The sequence below is a fragment of the Cnephaeus nilssonii genome (genome assembly GCF_951640355.1).
Source record: "Cnephaeus nilssonii genome assembly, chromosome: 7".
NCBI lineage: Eukaryota > Metazoa > Chordata > Mammalia > Chiroptera > Vespertilionidae > Cnephaeus > Cnephaeus nilssonii.
The window spans coordinates 11,484,550-11,509,051 of NC_137078.1; the positions used below are offsets into that span (position 1 = coordinate 11,484,550).

A 24,502-nucleotide genomic window follows, 5' to 3' on the forward strand; every position below is an offset into this window, starting at 1 on the left:
GGACCAGCTGCCTGAGTTCTCAGGTGTTCTGCTCTGTTGTCTCCCAGCCTCACACCTCAGGAGGAAGATGCAAAGGGCAGGTTATTAATTTCCCATTAATAACCTGGTAAAATCAAGAAACCAAGATGGCGGCATATGTAAGCACCTAAACTGCTGCTTCGCACAACAATTTCAAAACTACAACTAAAAGACAGAAAAGACATCATCCAGAACCACAATAAAGCTGGCTGAGTGGAAATTCTACAATTAGAAGGAAAGAGAAAAACTCACAGAGAATCAGAGGAGCTGCAAAGGGCTGAGGTATGGAGACACGCACGCAGAGAGGAAGGGCGCTGAGTGCCTGGCGGGCTTTCTCTGGCGGGAGAGACAAGGAAACTCCCAACTGCACCGAACCCCAGTTCCGACTGCACTGAACCCCAGTTCCAGGCGAAACCCCGTGGACCCAGGATCATACGGGGGGAGTGTGGACTCTCAGTAGAGAGAAAGGCACACGGAGACTTGGAGACTCGGGGGAGACGCGGCAGGCAGGGGTTTGGAGGCGTGCGCACGAGTGTGCGCAGAAAAGACTGAATGTGGAAGTTGCCACTGGCTTTCCCTCACAGAAGGGAGTCGAAAGCTTCTGACTGCACCGAACCCCAGTTCCAACTACACTGAACCCCAGTTCCGGGTGAGCCACTGGGGACCCATGCTCTTAATGGGGGAATCTGGACTGTCAGGCAGAAATTCAGGGGAGCCGCGAAAGGCAGAGGTCTGGAGGCGCGCGTAAGTGCATGCAGAAAGGACTGACTGCTGACTGCGCAGCTGGCTGGAGGGAACCGGAAGCTACCGACTGCTCTGAACTCCAGTTCCAGGCGAGAATCTGGGAATCCAGATTCATTGGGGGAGAAACTGGACTGCCTGTCAGCGGGTGGAACTTTAGGGCAGCTTTCTCTCAGAGGTGCTTGCAGCGATTACCGAGGGACACTGATACCCAGGGGCCTCATAGGAAACGGATTACAGGAAGCCAAGACTGTCTGCTCAGCCCTGAGACTCCGCCCCATCCAAGCTTCCAAGCTGAGCACAGAGGCTTTTGCAATTTTGCAAGTCTGGTCCCATAAGGCTGTCTCCAGCACAGAAGGTCTCCTGGTGTAGATACAGCTTATACTCACAACCAACTGGCCTAGAGGTCAATTCCTCCCAGTGATACCAACAACAATCAAGACTTAACTACAACAAGGATGTACACAGGTCTACAAAGGGGTGCACCATGAGTGTCCACCACAGGTAACTGGGGAGGCCGACCCACTGGGCCATATAGGGCACCTAGCACACAAAGCTACCCTACCAACTCAGGGAAGCAGCGAAAACGCAGAGACAAAGAAACAGATCACAAACTAAAGAAATGGAGGAAAACAAATGACTGGATATAGAATTCAAAACCACAGTTATAAGGTTTTTTCAAAAATTTCCTAGAAAAGGCCGATAAATTTAGCGAGACCCTCGGGGATATGAAAAAGGACCAACTAGAAATTAAACATACACTGACTGAAATAAAAAAATATTATACAGAGATGAAAGAGCAGACTAGAGGATTGCAAGAATCAAGTCAAAGATTTGAAATACAAAGAAGCAAAAAAACACTCAACCGTAAAAGCAAAAAGAAAAAAGAATCCAAAAATTTGAAGATAGAGTAAGAAGCCTCTGGGACAACTTCAAGAGTACTAACACCCGAATTATGGGGGTGGCAGAAAAAGAGAGAGAGCAAGATACTGAAAACCTATTTGAAGAAATAATAACTGAAAACTTCCCCCACCTGGTGAAAGAAATAGATTCACAAGTCCAGGAAGCACACAGAACCCCAAACAAAAGGAATCCAAAGAGGACCACACCAAGACACATCATAATTAAAATGCCAAGAGCAAAAGACAAAGAGAGAATATTAAAAGCAGCAAGAGAAAAACAATTAATTACCTACAAGGGAGCACCCATATGACTGTCAGCTGATTTCTCAACAGAAACTATGCAGGCCAGAAGGGAGTGGAAAGAAATATTCAAAGTGATGAATAGCAAGAACCTACAACCAAGATTACTCTACCCAGCAAAGCTATCATTCAGAACTGAAGGTCAGATAAAGACCTTCACAGATAAGAAAAAGCTAAAGGAGTTCATCACCACCAAACCAGTATTATATGAAATGCTGAAAGGTATTCTGTAAGAAGAGGAAGAAGAAAAAAGTAAAGATAAAAATTAGGAACAACAAATACATATCTATCAAGAAGTGAATCTAAAAATCAAGTGAATTAAAAATCTGAGGAACAGAATAAACTGGTGAATATAATAGAATCTGGGGCATAGAAAGGGAGTGAACTGATAATTCTCAGGGGGAAAGGGATATGGGGAGTGCAGGAAGAGACTGGCAAAAATCGTACACCTATGCTAAGGATAGTAGGGGGGAGGTAAGGGCAGAGGGAGGGGTGGGAACCGGGTGGAGGAGAGCTATGGGGGGAAAAAAGGAGAAACAAATGTAATAATATGAACAACAAAGATTTATTAAATTTAAAAAAAAAACCTGTTAAAATGATGAAAACTTTTCCTATCACTTTGTCTTTATTTTATAAACAAGAGGCCTGGTGCACAAAATTCGTGCACAGGGGGGTTGTGCCTCAGACCAGCCTGTACCCTCTCCAGTCTGGGACCCCTCGATCTGGCCTAAACAGGCAGTCGGACATCCCTCTCACAATCCAGGACTGCTGGCTCCCAACTGCTCACCTGTCTGCCTTCCTGATTGCCCCTAACCGCTTCTGTCTGCCAGCCTGATCACCCCCTAACCACTCCCCTGCCAGCCTGATTGATGCCTAACTGCTCCCCTGCCAGCCTGTTTGCCCCTAACTGCCCTCCCCTGCAGGCCTGGGTCCCTCCCAACTGCCCTTCCCTGCAGGCCTGGTCGCCCTCAGCTTCCCTCTTCTGCCAGCTTGGTCACCCCTAACTGCGCTCCCCTGCAGGCTTGATCGCCCTCAACTGCCCTCCCTTGCAGGCCTGGTCCCTCTCAACTGCCGTCCCCTGCTGGCCATCTTGTGGTGGCCATCTTGTGTCCACATGGGGGCAGGATCTTTGACCACATGGGGGCAGCCATCTTGTGTGTTGGAATGATGGTCAATCTGCATATTACTCTTTTATTAGATAGGATAGAGGCCTGGTGCATGGGTGGGGGCCGCTGGTTTGCCCTGAAGGGTGTCCCAGATCAGGGTGGGGGTTCCCTTGGGGCATGGGGCGGCCTTGGCAAGGGGCCTGTGGTGGTTTGCAGGATGGCCACGCCCCCCGGCGACCCAAGCAGATGCCCTGGTATCTGGGGTTTATTTATCTTCTATAATTGAAACTTTGTAGCCTGGAGCGGAGCCAAGCCTTCTGCTTGCTCCGTGGAGGCATCCATTTCTGTTGGGGATTTTTTATCTTCTCTAATTGAAACTTTGTAGCCTTAAGCGGAGGCCTGGGCCTGCCAGGGTGTGCAGATAGCTTGGCTTCCTCTATCGCCAGGGGCAACTTTAGCCTCCTGCTCTTTCCAGCTCCATGGCTGCCGCCATTTCTGTTTGGATTTATGTATCTTCTATCATTGAAACTTTGTAGCATTGAGTGGAGGCCTAGGGCGGCAAGGGCAGGCCAAAAGCTTGGCTTCCTCCATTGCCAGGGAAACCCAAGCCTCCCTCCTGTACTCTGTGGCCATAGCCATCTTGGTTGGGTTTATTTGCATATTCGCTCCTGATTGGCTGGTGGTCATGGCTTTGGGTGTATCAGAGTGATGGTTAATTTGCATATTACTCTTTTATTAGATAGGATGATAATGAAATCGTTTGACATCTAAGCAGCTGAGATCTAATCTCATTTCTGGAATAAAAGACTGTGTAACTATACTTTTCTTTGGTAAGGAAGGATAGATTAATGTCTACTTCAAGTCACTGATATACCAACTTGCCCTCCTAGCTCAGGTATAAACAGAAATATGCAAAGAGGGTGAAAGGCATGTACCTATTACATGTACTGACATCAGTGTTAGTGAGGTGAGTTTTACAAATACTCTGTAAATATCTGTAAATGATTAAGGTTTCCTTTCTGTTTTTTCCCAGGGGATTTATAAGGAATTTTTATGTTTAAACCATGCCAAGAGGTTACTTTTGATCTCATAGTTTGTAGGGTCATCATATTGGCCTCCCCTGAGCTTGTCAGGGTTAGGATGTGGCCACTTTCATCCGTGGAGTTGAAAGGAATTTTAGAGACAGGAAAGGCAGTTTTTAGGAAGGGGGGTCCTTGGGAGAGGAAGACATACATAATGGGCGGAGACAGCACCAAGTCACCAGATTTCTTCTCTTACATTCACAGAGGACAGAGCAATGTTACAAGATAAGGGCAAGAAGAAAGGGGGTGGGGGCACTGAGTGACCTATGAACCTTTGGAACTAATACCATGTAAGGAATAAGGAGAAAGTATCCAATTAAGAAAGCATGGCAGACATAAATTAAGGAAGAGTCCAATTAGAAAGTATCATGTTCAGACAAAGAAGTTACCAGCATATATAAACCAATAGACAAAGAAACTCAGGGGACTAGATTTTTTCCATTAGAGACAGAGCAGGTTTCCTGATTTGGAGAACCCCTCCCAAGGGGTAGTTTGTATAAAATTACAATAAATTTCTACGCTTTTGCCTAAAACTCTTTTAGTCTGAGAATTTTATTCTTCAAACTTCATAGGACAAGAACCCACAATGAGAATCTGAGTTTGCCAAATTCTGCATCTCAGAGTGAAGGGATTATGTCCTTATATGAGCACTGATTTTAGGTATTAATTTTAGGTATAAAATATATGGACCTGAAATTAGTCCCTGGGGCCTGCTCTTCTGACAGATCAGCACTATGCCCCACTCCCAACTCTTGGGAAGCATCTTCTGTTTGGTCAGTGGAGCTTTCAAGAATTGAGCTGAATATGGCAGCCCAGGTTTGGGATCAGAAGGGAGAGTCCTGTGCCTCCATCAGGCCAGAGCCTGAGAAACAGAGCTTCCAGCCAGGCATCCAGTTCAGCCAAGCCCATTCAGGATGGAGGCAAAGGCCAGGAAGGACTCAGGTCCTGAAAGGACAAGGATTGGGACAAGAGTTCTAAGTTTACCTGGGCCAAAGTTCTAAGTTTACCTTGGCATGGCGCGAAGGCCTTCTGGAGTCCACCTGAAGACTTTGGCCTGGGAATACTTTCACTGGGGACTGAGAAAAACTCTGCCCCAGAATATCTCCCCTGAGTGGCCTGGACTTCACCAAATCAAGATTCCCTGGAAGCATTTTAATCAGTCACATATATCAGCATTGCGGTTAGGTGCCCGAGTTCTGCTGCTAGGTGTGGCCCTTATTCTGCCACTTACTAATTGCACAATTAAATAAGTACTACAGCTCTCCACACCTGACTTCCTCATCTGTAATGATACTTATCCCAAAGGGTGGTTTTGAGGATGAAGGCTATGATATACTGGGACGATATGTGTACCTTTAGAAAGGGTTCAATAAATGATAGCTTCTGTTAGGGTTTTAAATTAATCAGATTGCTCTGTCCCTGATGCATTGCTGAGACCACAGAAAGTGGGGAATAAAATCTTTTGTGGAAAAGTGTTTTAAAAAAGGGGGGCGGAGGGGGGAGAGGAAGAGACAGGCATTGGTTAATTAATGCAGGGTTCAGGGTGGAAAAGGGAAGGGTCTGGGCCGGAATGGACACGATGAAGGTGTCTCTGGGCAGCCAGAGGCAGCATAAGGGAAGCTCCTGAGTACTGAGGCAATGCAGGGGAGAGTGTGGTTACAAGTGAAGATGAAAGGGGGCAGCAATTGAATTTGAGGAACCAGCTAGTATCGTAAGAAATATTAATCATGCTCTGTTAACCGTGATTCTGATTAAAGAAGGCACATTCTACCTGCTGGAGCTGACCTGGAGATGCAGCCTTCCTCCCCATTTGGAGTTGCCTATTGTCATGGAAAGATTAACAACTACGCTGCAGAAACCAGAACTGCCAGCCCTTTGAAGATCCCCAGCCCTTTTGCACACCTGCAGGCCTTTGCAAAACTCCAGCTTCTCGCCTGTTGACTGCCCATCTGGCACTCCCTTTGGCTATTTCCCCACGTAACCTCAGCCCTTGCTTATCACTCAGCCCTTTGAAGACCCCCTAGTCCAGTGATGGCGAACCTATGACACGCGTGTCAGCACTGACATGCATAGCCATTTCTGATGACACGCGGCCGCATGCCGAGGATGAAACATTTGCTGCTCCTGAGGATGAAACATTTGTGACTAGAGTCTTGGAGTTAGTTTTTTCCTCAAAGTGACACACTACCCGAGTTATGCTCAGTTTTTTGGCGAAGTTTGACACACCAAGCTCAAAAGGTTGCCCATCACTGCCCTAGTCCTTTTGCATATCTGCAAACTGCCCTTTTGCCTGCTTCTCCTTTGTACTTTTACTATATAAGCAACTGGCTCAGGGTGGGGTGCAGAGCAGATTTCTGTGGCTGACCGGCTGCTCTCCCATACTGCCGGCATTATTGGAATAAATGCTCATATATGATTCAACCCTGTCTCTGCTTCATTGGCTCGAGTAGTGACAGACAGCAGGGACCCACTGTTTGTCTGGTTACAAAGAGGCTACAAAAGGGCAGAGATTTGGGTCTACGAGGCCTTACCCTTTCTCCCTCATGTTAAATGACCTCTGGCAGCTGCCACTGGCCTGGCTCCCTTCCTAAGTAAGTATCACCTTTTGCTTTACCACTGCCCATCCTGCCCTGGTTCTCACCCTGCCTGGCAAAGTTCTCTGAGTGAGAACGAGGAAGGAAATACAAGAGTCAGCTTCGCAGTTGCTTGTTCCTCCCCCATTCCCTTGGGCTGTACAACAGCAAACCACTCCTCTCCAGTTCCTTGAAGATTCTGCTGACTCTGAGACTTGCTGTCCTCCTTGAGCATAACAAACTGTTAAACACACAATCACACATTTCTCACTAAGCCCTTGATCCAGACTTTCCCCCATGGAGGCCCACTCTGAAGCCAATGGCACCTCTGGCCCTCCCTCTTATTATTTATAAGAAGAAAACCCTTCACACAATGTACATTTCCCCCCTAAATATCTCCTCTGCTGTGGACATGCCCAGAGGCATCCACTGCAAAAGGAGAAAAATTGTATGCAGTCATTAGAGTTGTTTGCCAAAAGTTTTTGACTTTTCCTTCCAACACATAGAATAACAGTTCTATGTGGCTCTGTTGTGAGGCCGCATAATCAGTTCTGGCTGTTGAGTTGTAGATATTTCAGAATTTACCAGGCAACCGGAAAATATACAAGGAGTACTGGAGATTTAGGAAAACCCTTTATTTAAAGCAGCACTACTGGCTCAGGATATTCGAAGATCCAAAGCCTGAACAACTTATACAATGTGATTGCTCCTTATATATATTTCTAAATTCTTTGTTTCCTTACTTCCGGGATTTCACAGCCCTACCTAAGTCAGTTAGAATGGGGAAGTAAGATTACAGCTAAAGGCCTGACCTTGGTGGTACTAGTGACCTCCCCTCTGGCTAAGCTGTTAAATTCTTGGTTTGTGGCCCTTGTAAACTGGGAGTATTTAGGAAAACAGATTATTGCCTAAGGAAGGGGCAGTGACTTAAATATAGGCTAAGAAGAATGTGCAGTAGGATACTGCTTACTGGCACAGATTCAGATTGATAGCCCCTCCAGGTTGCCCCTTATATTCTCCTTCATAGAAGTAACACACATGGGAATATTTAACTGAGAGTTTGAGATCCTCTTGATTTCTTTGGTCATTTTGAAAAAACTTTCAAACAATACTCAGGTCTGTCTCCAGAAAGTTTTACGGATCATCAAAATGATCCCTTACAGAATTTGGCATTTATGGAAGGACTAGATGAAGAGCTTGTAACTTTGATCAAATAACATAAATTAAACTGACAGACCTCCCATGCTAATGAATTGGCTATTCTGGCCAATCAACTATCAAAACTATTCAAAAGAGAAAAAAATAAAACTGACAAAATTATGAACTTACACCTCCAACAATTAAACAAACAAATCAAATCTACTCAGAGGTCTCTTAGACAAGGGGAGAAAGGAGTCTGTTTTTACTGTGGAAAACCAGGTCACCATAAGAAAAATTGCAGAACACTGAAATGGGATTTACAAAGAAAAAACAAACAGAAACAAACAGACAGCTGTAAATAGGATTTAAGAGGGTTGTTCCCTTTCTCCTTGCTAAAACTTTAGAAGAAATTGAAATTATCCTAAAAGGGGAAGTTATTAAGGCCCTTGTAGACACTGGGGCTACTTTATCTATTCTTAATGCTACCCAACTAACTTTTCCTCTCCCTCAGAGTAAAGCTTCTGTGCAAATGCCAGGGATATACAAACAACGACAATTTTAAAACCAAAATCTGTCCCCTTTCAACTAAGGAATATTATGGGGCAACACATATTTTTACTGGTCCAATGGGTCCTGATTCACCTGATATGGAGAGATTTTCTTAAAACCCATAATGCCCATATATCCTTTTCCTGGAAGGGTGAAATGTATTTAGAACCAAATGAATCAAATGCTAAATCAATTGGAAAAATAATGATTTTAAAGAAACTTCCACCAGAGGAAAATAATCTTGAAACTAAACAATTGTTACAGGATATTCCAATACCACTTTGGGCCCTTTCCAGTACAGATATTGACAAAATCAAGTCAGCCACTCCTTTTAAAGTAACTTTGCCTCTACCTAATATTCACCAATATCATTTAAGACCTGATGCACTAGCTGAAATTAAGTCCATTAAACAAGATTACTTAAAAAGGGAACTTATAATTTCATATACAAGCTCCTGTAATTCTCCTACCTTCCAATAAAAGAAATGGAAAATCATAAAAATTTATACAAATTTCAGAGCTATAAATAAAATAATTATTCCCATACAACCTGTGATTCAAAATTCACATAATTTATTATCAGCCATTCCTGTGCATTGCCATTATCTATCTACTAGAGGCTGGTGCATGAAATTTGTGCACTGGGGGGTGGGGGGGGAGAGGAGGGGGTCCTCATCCCGGCCTGTGCCCTCTCACAGTCCAGGACCCCTTGCTCTTTATCACCTGCCTGCTGTGGAGGCGGGAGAGGCTCATGCCACCTCTGCTGTGCTCGCCAGCTGTGAGCCCGGCTTCTGGCTGAGCAGGGGTGGGGGAGAATGTGGCTCAACCAGAAGTCAGGCTCACTGCTTCTTAGCACTGGCCACACCCCCCACCCACTGGTGGGGCGGGACAATCTGGGGCCAGGTCGGTTGGGAGAAGGGCTGGGGGAGGTTGAGGCACCATGGTCGCACCCTGTCCAGCCTCTGCAGAGGCTCCGGGAGAGGCGTGGCTCCAGGACTGGGCCCACTGCACCACGGCCTCTCCCAGCGCCGCCTCTGTGGAAGGGGCCATGGTGCTGGACCAGGATCACCATGGCTGGCCTGGCGGAGCAGGCTTACTGGCCCCATCCCCCACCCACTGGTCATTCCGGAAGGTCATCCAGAAGGTCATTTGGTTGTCCAGTCTAATTAGCATATTACTCTTCTATTAGTATAGCTATAAAACCCTAAGTGACTGGCCAACCAGCCGGTAGCTATGATGTGCACTGACCACCAAGGGGCAGATGCTCAAAGCAGGAGCAGAAACCACAGGCGTGGAAACATGGAACAGACTGATGATTCTCAGAGAGAAGGGGGGAAGGGGAAGGGCTAACAAGCTGAAAATTAAAGACATTCTTTATAGTATCACTATATTAGTTTATCAGCACTTATAAGATGTTTTTCCATTTATTGCATTATTTACCTTCCTTTTCTCATAAACATCCTTTGCTTTTACCCCCTAATTAGGTCAATATTTGGATTTCTGTCTGAATCAGTACTTCTGAAATAGCTATTCTTTTGGATCTTAAATGCTTTTGGCCTCTCACTTTGGCTTTTTATTTTTAAATTAATGTGACTTCATTATTCATGTAAAAAAAATAAAGACTTTTAGGTGTTTATAAAGCCATCTGGATGTACAAACAGTAAATTGGAAATAAAGATTAACCAAAGATATTATGATGGGAACTAAGCACAGTTCATTTCACCTATAAATTTGGAGCTGTTACAGTAAATATTTTGTTACGCTATGTTTTATTTTTGAAAATAATCCCCCTTTCAAATTTTGCAAATAATAGACCCACAAAACCACATTCAAAAGTATGTTGCTCCCTGGTGAATTTTGCTCAGTGGTTAGAGAGTCAGCCCTCGGATTAAAGGGTCATGATTTGATTCCCAGTCAAGAGCATATACCCTGATTGTAGCCTTGATCCCTGGCCCTGGTTGGGGTTCAAATGGGAGGCAACCAACCAATGTGTCTCTTTCACATCGATGTTTCTCTCTCTCCCCTTCCTTCCTCCCTCACCTCCATATTTTCTCTCTCTCTCTCTCTCTCTCTCTCCCTCTCGAAGAAGAAGAAGAAGAAGAAGAAGAAGAAGAAGAAGAAGAAGAAGAAGCAGGAGGAGGAGGAGGAGGAGGAGGAGGAGGAGGAGGAGGAGGAGGAGGAGAAGGAGAAGGAGAAGGAGAAGGAGAAGGAGAAGGAGAAGGAGAAGGAGAAGGAGAAGGAGAAGGAGAAGGAGAAGGAGAAGGAGAAGGAGAAGGAGAAGGAGAGGAAGAAGAAAGATTAATGGAAAAAATATCCTTGGGTGAGGATTTAAAAAAAGCATGTTGCAACCCATATTCAGCCCATTTAACACAAGTTGTTTTTTACATCAGAGCACTTTATCTATTCTTTTCTTTTTTTTAAATATATTTTATTGATTTTTTACAGAGAGGAAGGGAGAGGGATAGAGAGTTAGAAACATCAATGAGAGAGAAACATCGATCAGCTGCCTTCTGCGCACCCCCTACTGGGGATGTGCCTGCAACCAAGGTACATGCCCTTGACCAGGAATTGAACCTGGGACCCTTCAGTCTGCAGGCCGATGCTCTATCCACTGAGCCAAACCAGTTAGGGCACTTTATCTATTCTTAACACTACCCAACTAACGCACACAGCAACTCACCAGTGACCAGATCAAATAATAGCATCTAAACATCGCCTTGACTAAGTGCATTCTGTTCTGCTGACATTTCAGCTCTAATAAAAAGGAGAAGAAATTCTGCTCATCTCATAATTGGGAAGATATGACTGTGACATATATGTTAGCCGTGATGTCAGCTCTCACTTCTTGAATCTGCCAAAGAAAGACGTCAGAGCCAAGAACTCTAGTGCAGGAGGAAGTTTATTTAGCATGCAAGGCGAAAGTACACTTTAGATTCGAGCAGACTGCTCAGACAATTGCCTTGGCCTTTTAGAAAAAAACTCACAGAGGCAGAGGAAAACTAAGCCAGCTGGGATGCATGGAGTCAGGAAACAAGTCACAGCTGGGCGGGGGGGGGGGGGGGGGGGGGGGGGGAAGGGCTCTTGGACAGAAGATCAGGAGGTTAAACTGGAACAAGCTGCCACTCCTGCTGCCTCCCTGGTTGCAAGTCTCATGGGGACCCTTAGAGGTTAGGAGAAAGAAAACAAAGGTATGCACCTGAAGAAAGAAGCATGAGGCATGCTCTGAGAGAGAGTGTGTGCATTGTGTCCTTTGACTTAAAGGTTTTCATCTTTCCTAAAGGCAGGAATTTTAGGGAAGGTCTCTGGGGAGGATCTCAATAGAATATTCATCAGATTTCCAGGTGTGTCCTTTAACATACTGGTTCATCAAAACGAGCCAGATTATGGTCTGTACTGATTGGTTGGTGACAGGGTAGGAGATAATTGGTCATTGCATCTGGTTCTGAAGCCAGCCAACTTCATCTGTTTTTGCTGCTTCTCCAGGCCTCGAGCTGAAACACAATGAGGCCTAGATGTTATCTCTATTTTGATCAAAATTCTTTTTTTAAAAAAATATATTTTATTGATTTTTTACAGAGAGGAAGAGAGAGGGATAGAGTTAGAAATATCGATGAGAGAGAAACATCGACCAGCTGCCTCCTGCACACCCCCCACTGGGGACGCGCCAGCAACCAAGGTACATGCCCTTGACCGGAATCGAACCCGGGACCCTTGAATCCGCAGGCCGACGCTCTATCCACCGAGCCAAACCGGTCTCGGCTTGATCAAAATTCTTTATCTGTGGCCAGACTGAGGCTCTGTTCCTCAGATTATTTGATACTGATACTGTTATAGTTATTCATAATAGAAAAGGAGCAAAGGGGGAAGGCCAGCCATTATAGGCATGTCATTAGGACAGCTTCACCTGAAAACTGCAACTTTGCACTCCCCAGGGAACCATAGGACTATTCCCTGCAAAACACTGGGGGAAGAGATCCAACAAAGGAAAAATAAACTCATGCCCAATAAAGTTGTGGTGACCAGGGAAGGTGTCTGTCAGTCAAACCTGGGAACTGAGATCATTGTCCAGAATGGGCTTGGCCACTGCAAGTGTGTAAAAATTTGGGAATACTTAATCTCCTAAATAAAGGAGTTCTCTTTCTTGGGGTTCTTGTTGCTCTTGGTGTTAATGGCTCATGACTCGTGACTCTTGGTCTCTTGCATTCAACCCTAAGTCCCACAGCCATGCGGACGTCACATGCAGTGGACTAATGGACTCCAGTGGGAAACACAAGCTAAGCTAGCCTGGTGCTGGATTGGACTCTGCTCCAATATGGAATGGGTTCTCTGGACACTGGCTCTGAATTTAGCTCTACTACAGCCCCAGCTACACTTCTAGGACTGTGCAAAGGGAAAGGGGACTTTGAAAATTCAGGGATTTAATTCCATGCAAATAAAAATCACAAATTTTCCCGTGTGAGTCTCAGAAAATTTTTTTACTTGGGATATCACAAGAAATCAACCTCAACTAGCAACTTGAGATGAGACTCTCTCCCTACATTAATAATACTGAAGGTTTGATGCTTCAGGGAGTGGTTGTGCAAGGGAGAAGGAGCCAGGGTGCCTGACGAGGCCAGTTTGAATCAGCTATTTCTCTTATTTTCTCTGTTTCACATGCCAAGTAATTTTTTTTGGCTTCTTACTATCCTGCCTCATATATTATGTAATACTATTGCTCTCCACATAAAGTTTTCAGTATTATATGGACTACCTCATAAAACTTTAAAAGCAATTCTAACTTGATGTTGTTACAAAACAAAAAAGACTTTTTTTTTTTTTTGGTGGCCCGAACAGGGATGGAAAGACCCGAAAGACTTTATACACCCGCCTGACCAGAGCCAAACCCTAGATACCGAGAACCGCAGTGGAGAACTACTGGCTGTCCTATTGATGAATGACACCATCCAGGAAAACAAGAAGTTAATGCTCAAAAGCCCAAAATCCCCAATGGCATGTAGTTTGCAGATTATACAGGTCAAAATCACAGAGGGTTGGGAACATGCCAGGTGCTGATTGGTGGGACATGAAGTAATGGTAATAAATCATTTCTTCAGGTCTTGAGGAAAGTTCTAAGGTCTGTTTCAGTGTCCCTCTGTCTGGTTTCATGGGAAAGTAGCCAGGGGGGTGTCATTTCAACTGAGGGCTCAGGAATCCTACCTAATAATAGACAAATATGCAAATTGACCACACCTTTGCTACGCCCAAGCCACGCCCACCAGCCAAGCCATGCCCACCAACCAATCAGGGCAAGTATGCAAATTGCCCCAACTAATATGGCGGTTAATTTGCATATCAAGACAGCATAGAAAGAAGCCAAGAGCTGCAGAAGGGAGCAAAGCTGCGGAGAAGCAAGCAAGTGGGGCGGAGGAGAAGGGAAGAGCGGAGGCGGGGTGGAGGAGAAGGGAGGAGAGCAGGCGGGGTGGGGGAGAAGGAAGGAGAGCAGGCGGGCTGGCAGAGAAGGGAGGAGAGCAGGCGGGGTGGGGAAGAAGGGAAGAAAACAAGCAGGGTGGGGTAGAGTGCAGCAGGAAGCTCTATTGCAGGAAACTTCCTGCAACGGGAATGCTAGTTGAAACATAACTTTGGTCAAGGTGTTACCTTTAGCCTGCCAGAGGCCCAGGCCTTGTGATCATTAGTCAGGTCTTAGCTACTGTATTCTGCTGCCTCAGGGTTACTGACTATCCAGGGGGAAAACTTGGTCTCTGAGTGCTATGGAAAGAGAGAGAAATGTGATTTTTTAGAGCTAGGATTTAAAGCTTAATTTAAGCAAAATCTTAAGGACCCTTGGTTTTAATGTCAGTGGTAGAGATGGATTTGTATTGATTTAGCCATATTTTTAAAAAATCAAATCAAAGTCAATGAACCTCTGAGAGTGTGCAGGGGTCATCGCTGCCACATGGGAGGGTCATGGGCATTGGTGTGACCGTGATGTGTCTGTGAAGCGTTGTAGGGAACAGTGTTGCATCTCACCTTTGTGAGAAGGTCTGTTACCTGCAGCTCCCCACATCCTGGGCACGACATAGTGTCCCATCTATCCCACTCATCATTAAGAGTCTAGTCAACTAAGACCTTCAATGAGTAAACAAAGAAAAAAACTTACCGTAATTGTGGGAACCCCTTTCATGTCCCACGTGGTTCAGGTTCCGGTTCAGGGTTCAGGTTCTGGAGAAGGCCGCACACAAATGAAAAGACTAGAAAAGTATTAATTTGGGAATATTGGGGGCCAGGCGGGAGTCCACCTCTAGGGAGAGGACTACCGCCTTGCTTTGGCTTTGCTATCCCTTTTATTAAGGTTATGAGATACACCCATATCCTTTAGGCAGGAAATTCCAATAATAGCCAATCAGCAAGAATTTACATAAGACTAACAGGTGGAGGCTGCTTTAGCTACCAATGTCTCAACTAAACAATGAGTGATTAGCTCCGACCTTTCAGAGCAATTAAGGTTGACCAGCCTTCCGGATTCCCTGTTCACATCTCTCTATTAGTGACAATGATCGGTTTCCGGCACGTAATGAGTTAAACCATCCATAATTAGATCAATTGCTTAGCTAATTCAATCTAATTAAATTAACATTTATCAAACATCTATAGTACAAAACACTAAGATTGGTCTGGAGCTAAACCCCTGCCCTCCAAGGGAGGATATCAAGTAAGTTCCCAGGTAACTACCTACACTTACTTGGTTTTCCTTATAGATAACATGGGGGCAGAAAAAATAATTTTCCTTCTACCTTTCTAAATTCTTCTAGCTGGACCAATAATCAAATTAACATGATACAGATTAATAGGAGAAATATTCAGATGTATTATGTGCATTCAGGTGTTTCATAAGAATATGAGACCTGAGGTCCACTGGCTGCCCATGCATCGCAGTTGCACCTTATTCGCCAGGTCTGTTTTCCCCCGCAACACTAGGGCTTTCATAACCAGGCAGTTTGTACACAGCGTGTCCTCTTCATCCACAGCCTCAGCCATGGTGAAGAAAATTGTCACCAAGCACGTGGCCGTCATCGGCGGCGGGCTGATGGGCGCCGGCATTGCCCAGGTTGCTGCAGCACCTAGCCACGCAGTAGTGTTGGTGGACCAGGCAGAGGACATCCTGGCAAAATGCAAAAAGGGAATTGAGGAAAGCCTAAATAAAATAGCCAAGAAGTTTGCAGAAAACCCTCAGGCAGGCGGGGAGTTTGTGAAGACCCTGAGCAACATATCGACCAACACAGATGCAGCATCTATAGTCCACAGCATGGACCTGGTGGTGGAGGCCATCATGGAGAACCTGAAGGCGAAGACCAAGCTCTTCAAGAGGCTGGACAAGTTGGCCTCTCAACACACAATCTTTGCCAGCAACACTTCCTCTTTGCAGATCACGAGCATAGTCGATGCCACCACCAGGCAGGACCGCTTCGCAGGGCTCCACTTCTTCAACCCAGTGTCTATGATGAAGCTCATGGAGGTCATTAAAACTCCAATGACCGGCCAGAAGACGTTTGAATCTCTGACAGACTTGAGCAAAGCCCTGGGAAAGCATCCTGTTACTTGCACAGACACGGGTTTATTGTGACCCGCCTGCTGGTGCCCTACCCCATGGAAGCAGTCCAGCTGTACGAACGAGGTGATGTGTCCAAGCAAGACATCGACATCACTATGAAGCTTGGAGTGGAGTACCCCATGGGCCCATTTGAGCTTCTCGATTGGGCTAGACACAACAAAGTTCATCATGGACGGGTGGCATAAGATCGATACACAGAACCCCCTGTTTCAGCCCAGCCATTCCGTGAACAAAATGGTAGCAGAGCAAAAGCTTGGCAAGAAGACTGGAGAAGGGTTTTACAAATACAAATGCTGCGCAGGTGCTCCAGCTCTGGGAAGAGCCCTGTAAGCTCCACCAGCAGCTGCCCCAAGTGCTCCCGGGAATGCTCTTGGGTTGGACATGCTCCCACACGGCACAGTCTATGTGATATGCAATTTGATTGTAATCTGTCTGAAGTAATTATTTACATGTAGCAGGGTTCTCTATTGAAAACAAATTCCCTTTTCTAGTCTGTTCAGTTCTATGTATTTTCTAAAAACGCTTTATATCCTCGGTGCCTTGGAACAAACATTTCTTTTGAACCTCATCACGTTGATAAAGCATTGCCTGAATTCTCGCACTGGTAGAGGGAAAGCACTTCTTCTGAGAGTGTGCAGGTGTCATCGCTGCCATACGGGAGGGTCATGGGCATTGGTGTGACCGTGATGTGTCTGTGAAGCGCTGTAGGGAGCAGTGTTGCATCTCACCTTTGTGAGAAGGTCTGTTACCTGCAACTTTGAGCCTCTCCCCACATCCTGGGCACGACATAGTGTCCCGTCTATCCCACTCATCATCTGCTGGACTGGCAGGAACATCTCCATGCCCTCGGTTTGCAGGAAGAGATTTCATTCACATCTGAAATCTGGATGAGTATGATCTCTCTCTCTTTTTTTCATGAGAAATCATTACTGTGAACTGCCTACAAATTGACTATAATAAAATACAAACTTCTAATCTGTAAAATTTTGAATTGAAATAAACATGTATAATTAAAAAAAAAAAGAATATGAGACCTGAGGACAGATTGGCAGTTGAGGTTTATGTGCCATTCTTGGCAAAGGAGAGAGCAGCAAGGGTTGATTTCCAAGGGAAAGCAGGCAATCTGTAGGGATATGAGAGAGAGCAAATGTGATATAAACAAATGAACAAACCCTTGCTTTGCCATCCAGAAATAATGGGGCACAGATAGCAGTCCCACAAACAGGCTTTGCTAGATTTCTCCCTGTCTGCACATTTAGTTCATCTTATGATGTTAAGGTGACAGCTCTCTTCCTTTAAGCAAGTTTTTCTATCTGAATTGCTTGAGGTATGTAAAGAAGAGGGTCAACATTTCTTTCTGGATCTTTTGTTTCTTTTAATTAACCAGCTTAAAATAATCACTATCCCAAAATTCATATTTTGAATAGAAAAACTCTGGTTCCCCTTAATAATAATGTAGTGTTTTCTACAAGCAACAGGAAAGTTATTCAAATGACATATGGCAATACCCAATTAATAACATTACAATACTTAATAGCTCTTTATATCTAACTAGAGGCCCGGTGCGCGAAATTCGTGCACGGGGGGTGGGGGGTGTCCCTCAACCCAGCCTGCACCCTCTCCAATCTAGGACCCCTCGAGGGATGTCCGACTGCCCGTTTAGGCCCGATCCCCAGTAGGGATCGGGCCTAAACGGGCAGTCGGACATCCCTCTCACAATCCAGGACTGCTGGCTCCCAACTGCTCGCCTGTCTGTCTTCCTGACTGCCCCTAACCGCTTCTGCCTGCCAATCTGATCACCCCCTAACCACTCCGCTGCCAGCCTGATTGATGCCTAACTGCTCCCCTGCCAGCCTGTTTGCCCCTAACTGCTCTCCCCTGCAAGCCTGGGCCCTCCCCAACTGCCCTCCCTTGCAGGCCCGGTCGCCCCAACTTCCCTCCTCTGCCGGCTTGGTCACCCCTAACTGCCCTCCCCTGCAGGCTTGATCGCCCCCAACTGCCCTCCCTTGCAGGCCTGGTCCCTCCCAACTGCCCTCCCCTGCTGGCCATCTTGTGGTGGCCATATTATGTCCACAGGGGCAGTCATCTTTGTGCACATGGGGGCAGCCATCTTGTGTGTTGGAGTGACAATCAATTTGCATATTGTTCTTTTATTAGATAGAATTAGATAGGATAGAGGCCTGGTGCATGGGTGGGGGGGGCCGGCTGGTTTGCCCTGAAGGGTGTCCCAGATCAGGGTGGGGGTTCCCTTGGGGTGTGGGGTGGCCTGGGCAAGGAGCCTGTGGTGGTTTGCAGGCCGGCCACGCCCCCCCGATGACCCAAGCGGAGGCCCTGGTATCTGGGATTTATTTATCTTCTATAATTAAAACTTTGTAGCCTTGAGCAGAGCCAAGCTTTCTGCTCGCTCAGTGGTGGCAGCCATTTTTGTTGGTTTTATTTATCTTCTATAATTGAAACTTTGTAGCCTGGAGTGGAGGCCTGCGCCGGCCAGGGCAGGCGGAAAGCTTGGCTTCCTCCATTGCCGGGGAAAACCAAGCCTCCCTCCTGCTCTCAGAGGCCGCAGCCATCTTGGTTGGGTTTATTTGCATATTCGCTCCTGATTGGCTGGTGGGCGTGGTTTGTGGGTGTAGCAGAGGTACGGTCAATTTACATATTACTCTTTTATTAGATAGGACTAGAGGCCCAGTGCACAAAATTCAGGGGGGTGGTTTCCTCAGCCTGGCCTGAACCCTCTTGCAGCCCGGGACCCCTTGGGGGATGTCCAATTGACGGCTTAGGCCCGCTTGGGGAGTGGGCCTAAGCAGTCGGTGGACATACTTAGCACTGTTGCAGAGGTAGCAGAGGCTCCTGCCACTGCCGATGCCGATGTGCTTGCCAGCAGTGAGCCTGGCTTCTGGCTGAGCGGCGCTCCCCCTGTGGGAGTGCACTGACCACCAGGGGGCAGCTCCTGCATTGAGCATCTTCCCCCTGGTGGTCAGTGTGTGTCATAATAACCAGTCATTCCCCCCTCTCCCCCCACCTCTACCCCCGTTCGGTTCGGTCGATTTGCATATTAGCCTTTTATTATATAGGATGACCTAGCACAGTGGTCGGCAAACTGCGGCTCGTGAGCCATATGTGGCTCATGAGCCGTGGTTTGCTGCTCTGTTGACTAATGAGTTTGCCGACCACTGACCTAGACTCTCAATTCCAATAATTACAGGCTGTTGTTGTTCCTTGTGATTAAGCCCCTATCCCAGTGGTTGGCAAACTCATAAGTCAACAGAGTGGCAAACCACGGCTCGCAAGCCACATGTGGCTCGCGAGCCGCGGTTTGTCAACCACTGACATAGCAGTTCTTTCAAAGAAATGGTAGCAGCCCCTCCCAAAGACTCACTTGATAAACCTGCTCTGGGCACGGGTCACTTCTAAAAGACAAAGACCAGGTAGGCAACATGTTATGAGGTCATGAACACAGAGAGTGTTGCTGGAAGGTCAATGCCTGCTAAGGACATAATGCAAGTAAACTTGCCTTCTGCAGTGATAATTCATCAAAGAGGCCAATTTAAAATAAAGCACTGCCCGCAGTAGATAAAAGGAAGAAGCAGAGGTCTGATAAAGCTGCAAGCATTCAATGTTTGATGAGACTGCAGGCATAGGATAAATAAAGGACACCCACTCCCTTCCTATGGGATGTGTGCACAGGTGGGAGGTACTGTAACTGGACCGCCAATGGGTCCAGGCTGGCTGGCACTACTTGAGCCAATTAAGCAGAGTCGGGGTTGAATCATATATGAGTGTTTATTCCAATAATGCTGGCAGTATGGAAGAACATCCACAAAAATCTGCTCTACTTGAGGAGAAGGACAAAGATTACCTGGGAAAGTAAGAATTACAGGTATGGAAAAGTAGGCAAGGTATAATGGTTACAGGCAATGTGGTCTGGGGGGTCACAGAAGCCAGGTACTTCTGGGCGCCTCCAGACCAGATTACAGGCAATAGGGGCTAGGGGTTGCAAACACCCAGTGCCTCTTCTGAGGCCAGATTGTTTCAGCAACAAGGTTGTTAATCTAGGCAGTTCTCAGAAAAGGAGGAGGCACTGCATTCCAATGTTAGCTCACATGTCCCAGGGCATACAACTTTCAGCCAGATCAGAATGTCCTTTCTCTAAGCAGAACAGAACAATCACAGAGCATGATTAATATTTTTTATAATTATAACCAGTCCCCATTATTGTATTTCTGCCCCTAACAGTAGATCCAGTCTTCTCTAAGGTTCCTATGTAAGGACAGTTTGAGGAGGACCCTCAGCTCTGAGTCCTGCACCATCCCAATTTGTGAGGGCAGGCCAGCAGTGCTCCCACCATGCTCTCTGCTCCTAGATTCATTGCAGAAAGCTTGGCTTTCTTCCAGTGCTTTTGGGGACTGTGGCAAGGAACCTGACTCCTTTCCTCAGATATTTTAGCAGAGGTTTAGTCACCAACACTAGAATACAACTTTCAGGTGATCACTCTCCAGCTTTTCTTTCAAACTCAGAGGGTCCAATGTGCTAGAGAAGATTCTTCATTTCACTGGCTTTCCTTCCCTAAAATGTGACCATAGATTTGAAATGAATGCCAACTTAAGAAACATTCAGACTTGTGAAGAATTTTTTGTGAGTTTATTTGAGCCAAACTGTAGACAATTGCTGGGAAGCAAAATCTCAGGGGGTTGAGCTAATGCTCCAGAGAATGGCAGTTTTGCCCTGGTTTTATATCCTATCTAATAATAGACAAATATGCAAATTGACCATACCTCCGACACACCCACAAGCCACACCCACAAGCCACGCCCACCATCCAATCAGAGTGAGTATGCAAATTAACCCAAACCAAGATAACTACAGCTACAGAGAGCAAGGTTTCCTAGGTAACAGAGGAAGCCAAGCTTTCCGCCTGCCCTTGCCAGGCCTAAGCCTCCACTCAAGCTACAAAGTTTCAATTATAGAAGGTAAACAAATTCAAACAAATGGCGGCAGAATGGAGCTTGAGAGAGCAGGCCAGGGTTGCCGCCAGCAACAGGGGAAGCAAAGCTTTCCGCACACCCTGGCCGGGCCCACCCGCTTAAGGCAACAAAGTTTCAATTATAACCCCAACACAAATGGCTGCTGGCCTCGGAGGGAGCCCCAGGCTTGGCTCCACTCCAGGCTACAAAGTTTCAATTGTAGAAGGAAAATAAATTCCAGATACCAGGGCCTCCGCTTGGGTTGCCAGGGGGTGTGGCCAGCCTGCAAACCACCACAGGCCCCTCGCTCAGGCCGCCCCACACCCCAAGGGAACCCCCACCTGATCCGGAACGCCCTTCAGGGCAAACCCGCTGGCCCCCACCCCTGTACCAGGCCTCTATCCTATCTAATAAAAGAGTAATATACAGATTGATCATCACTGCAACACACAATATAGCTGCCCCCATGTGGTCAAAGATCCTGCCCCCATGTGGACACAAGATGGTCACCACAAGATGGCCAGCAGGAGAGGGCAGTTGGGAAGCACCCGGCCTGCAAGGGAGGACAGTTGAGAGGGACTAGGCCTGCAAGGGAGGGCAGTTGGATGTGATCAGCCCTGCAGGAGAGGGCAGTTAGGGGTGACCAGGCTGGCAGAGGAGGGAAGTTGGGGACAAACAGGCTGGCAGCAGAGTGGTTAGGGGGTTATCAGGCTGGCAGGCAGAAGTGGTTAGGGGCAATCAGGAAGGCAGGCAGGCAAGCAGTTGGGAGCCAGCAGTCCTGGATTGTGAGAGGGATGTCCGACTGCCCGTTTAGGCCCGATCCTACTGGGATAGGGCCTAAACGGGCAGTTGGACATCCCTCGAGGGGTCCCAGATTGGAGAGGGTACAGGCTGGGCTGAGGGACAACCCCCTCCGTGCACAAATTTCATGCACCGGGCCTCTAGTGTTACAATAAAAAAAGGAGACATAAGTGGGTTACATGAAATCCATTAGTAATAGAATAGGGAGGCAGGAGAAAGCAAAGTGTGGAAACTTCTGGGAGTGGATAAAAAGTTAAATAATAGGCACATTTCTTTTATTTAGGTGGGTATAGGTTAGTTAAGAATCAACAATTAACTCAATAAAAATGAAGTAACTTTTGGTCTTTGCAGAGTGGTGCCTGTGCTTTCAGGGGTCTGGAAAAAGGAAAATTACTTTGACATTCCAAAATATGTCATTGTAGATGCAAAAGACAATAGACAGGTTCAGTTAAAGTAAATATTGACCTTTTTCAGGCAAGATGCTGAACTAGGATATGACTAGCTGCCATAAACTGCTTTTGGTTTAAGTTTTCATTTCAGGTTTCTGAATTTGTAAGGCCACTATGCAATCCTCCCCTGAGGTTGTTAGGTTAGCATGTGGCCCCTTTTCATCCACACATCCCCTTTTTGGTCATAAATCAATCCAAAGGATGCATTGATGATCAACATTTTGGTTGAATAATGGGGTCCCATGGTGCTAGGAAGACTCATTCCTAGGACATCCCAGTGTCAGCATTTGTCCTGCTGAACATGGTGGACTGCTGGGGATGGGGCAAAGACCATAATGTTTGATGGCATTCATGGTTGAATTATTATTTAAAATAAAAAGGCAACAAACAAAAAAGAAAGGAAAAAAGGCAGGTGAATGGGAGGCAGTCAGAGCCTATGTGACCTTGTTAAAAAGATATTCTAGATCATACCTAATTTTCAGCTATCAGAATCCGAGTCTTATTGCTGCTTATCTTAAGTTTCGTTTTTCTGCATCTAGTATAACATTTACATACCAGGAACAAAAGCATCAGTATTAAACCAGTAACACTGATTAGGAACAGAATATGTCTAATGCTAGACAAGGAAGGGTCTGAGGGGAACAAGCATCCCAGTCAACTGAAAAACCCTTTACATGTATTGTCATTATTTTTTATTAAGCTAGTTATATGTTTTCCTTCTTCATACACTGTCACTTGCACCTTATGATATGTTTGGCCAGGTAAATGAAGATTTTCTACTATTTAATTATTCAGAAGCTCTAATTTTTCTCCTAGCCAGTTAGTTGCAATAGAAATGACTTCATGGGGAGGATTAATTTCAATTTCCCAATACTTTGGATTTTCAATATCAATATCATAGATTTCATTAATCTTAGGCAAAGTTATTCTGCCTATAATTTCATATTGTTTTCACTATGAAACAATAAGGAGGATAATAACAATATAAAAATTATTTTATGGAAGGCAGATTAAAAATGGCAGTGGAATAAGTGGATGGTGCATGGACATGCTCCCAGAACCAAATTGGAATTACAACTAAAATACAGAAAAACTTCCTGAATAATCAACAGAAGACTCACTGAATAGAACCCTGATAACAGAGGACCTAAAGTGAAGACCACATAGAGACTGATAGGAAGGGTGGAAGTGCAAAAGGGCTAGCCAGGCTCCCACAAATAGCAAGTGAAGTTCCAGAGAGATATCTAAGCTATGGGGGGGGGCGGTTCCCACTGAGAAATCTGAGGTTTAATCCCCAAGCTGGACCCCCCAGCAAAGAGCACCAGAACTGAGAAGGGTACCCACAAATTGTCTGGCTATGAAAAGCAGCAGGGTTGCAGTCTGCCAGGAAGAGATGGCTAGAAATTCAGGCACCCTCTTAAAGGGCCAACACACAAAATTCCCTGTTGGAGCCACCCACCTTGTGCTCTGGCAGAGAGAGGGCAGGGTGGACTGGAGCTGTGTGAGCAAAAGCCAGGATCAGAAGCTCTGAGATTAGAGTTCAGAAGGCAGAAACCCCAGTTTCCTGGGCTGAGTCAGTCCCTCGTGCTGGGAAGGGCATCCTTCACACCCAGGATGTACAGGCCACTTTGCCTGGGGAGAAGACAGCTGATTCACCCTATTGGAAAACACATTCCCATAGTGTGGAGTTGCTCAGGCCCATTAAGAAACTGACAATAACAATTTCCAGGCAGAAGCAATTGCCCCATCCTGTTGAAAAAACTCTTGGCCACACCTGTGGACAATTGCCTGAGAGCAATTCAAGACAAAATCCTATCAGTCTGTAGACAGAGGCAGTCTTGGGAGGCTTTGAATTTTGCCTGATCTAATTAGTCAGAAACCATGTTTGTCACTGTCTTGCACTAGAGATTGAAAAGACATAATCACAAACCCAAACAGGCAGCCAAAATGAGGGGACAAAGAAACAACCCCAAATGAAAGAACAAGAGAATTCTCCAGAAGAAGAGATAAATGAAATGGAGATAAGGAATTTATCTGATACAGAGTTCAGAATAATGATGGTAAAGATGCTCAACATGATGAGAAAAGATATAGTAACTATGAAAACAGAAATAAAGAATGACATAGCACAAATAAAGAACACATTGGAAGGAATACACAGCAGGTTAGGGGAATCTGAGGATCAAATCAATGAATTAAAGGACAGGGTTGAAAAAAATCACTCAGAGAACCAAAAAGAAAAAACAATTAAAAAACAGAAGGACAGCTTAAGGGAGCAGTGGGACAATGTGA

The 24,502-nt window shown here is 45.8% G+C and overlaps 1 long non-coding RNA gene and 1 pseudogene across 3 annotated transcripts; one reads left to right on the forward strand and one right to left on the reverse strand.

The window, feature by feature from the left end:
* Positions 1-11,298: 11,298 nt before the first annotated feature.
* On the reverse strand, positions 11,299-23,722 carry LOC307103774. 2 transcript variants are annotated; one of them, XR_013813838.1, is made up of 5 exons: positions 23,670-23,722; positions 17,034-17,122; positions 14,548-14,609; positions 14,046-14,156; positions 11,299-11,902 (listed from the first exon to the last, which is right to left on the reverse strand). It is a non-coding gene; the product is annotated as an uncharacterized lncRNA (long non-coding RNA). The 2 variants fall into 2 exon arrangements; XR_013813839.1 differs by having other exon boundaries at positions 14,548-14,638.
* LOC307103772 (hydroxyacyl-coenzyme A dehydrogenase, mitochondrial-like) lies at positions 14,553-17,118 on the forward strand (annotated as a pseudogene). Its single transcript has one exon. The product of its transcript is annotated as a hydroxyacyl-coenzyme A dehydrogenase, mitochondrial-like (transcript).
* Positions 23,723-24,502: the final 780 nt, after the last annotated feature.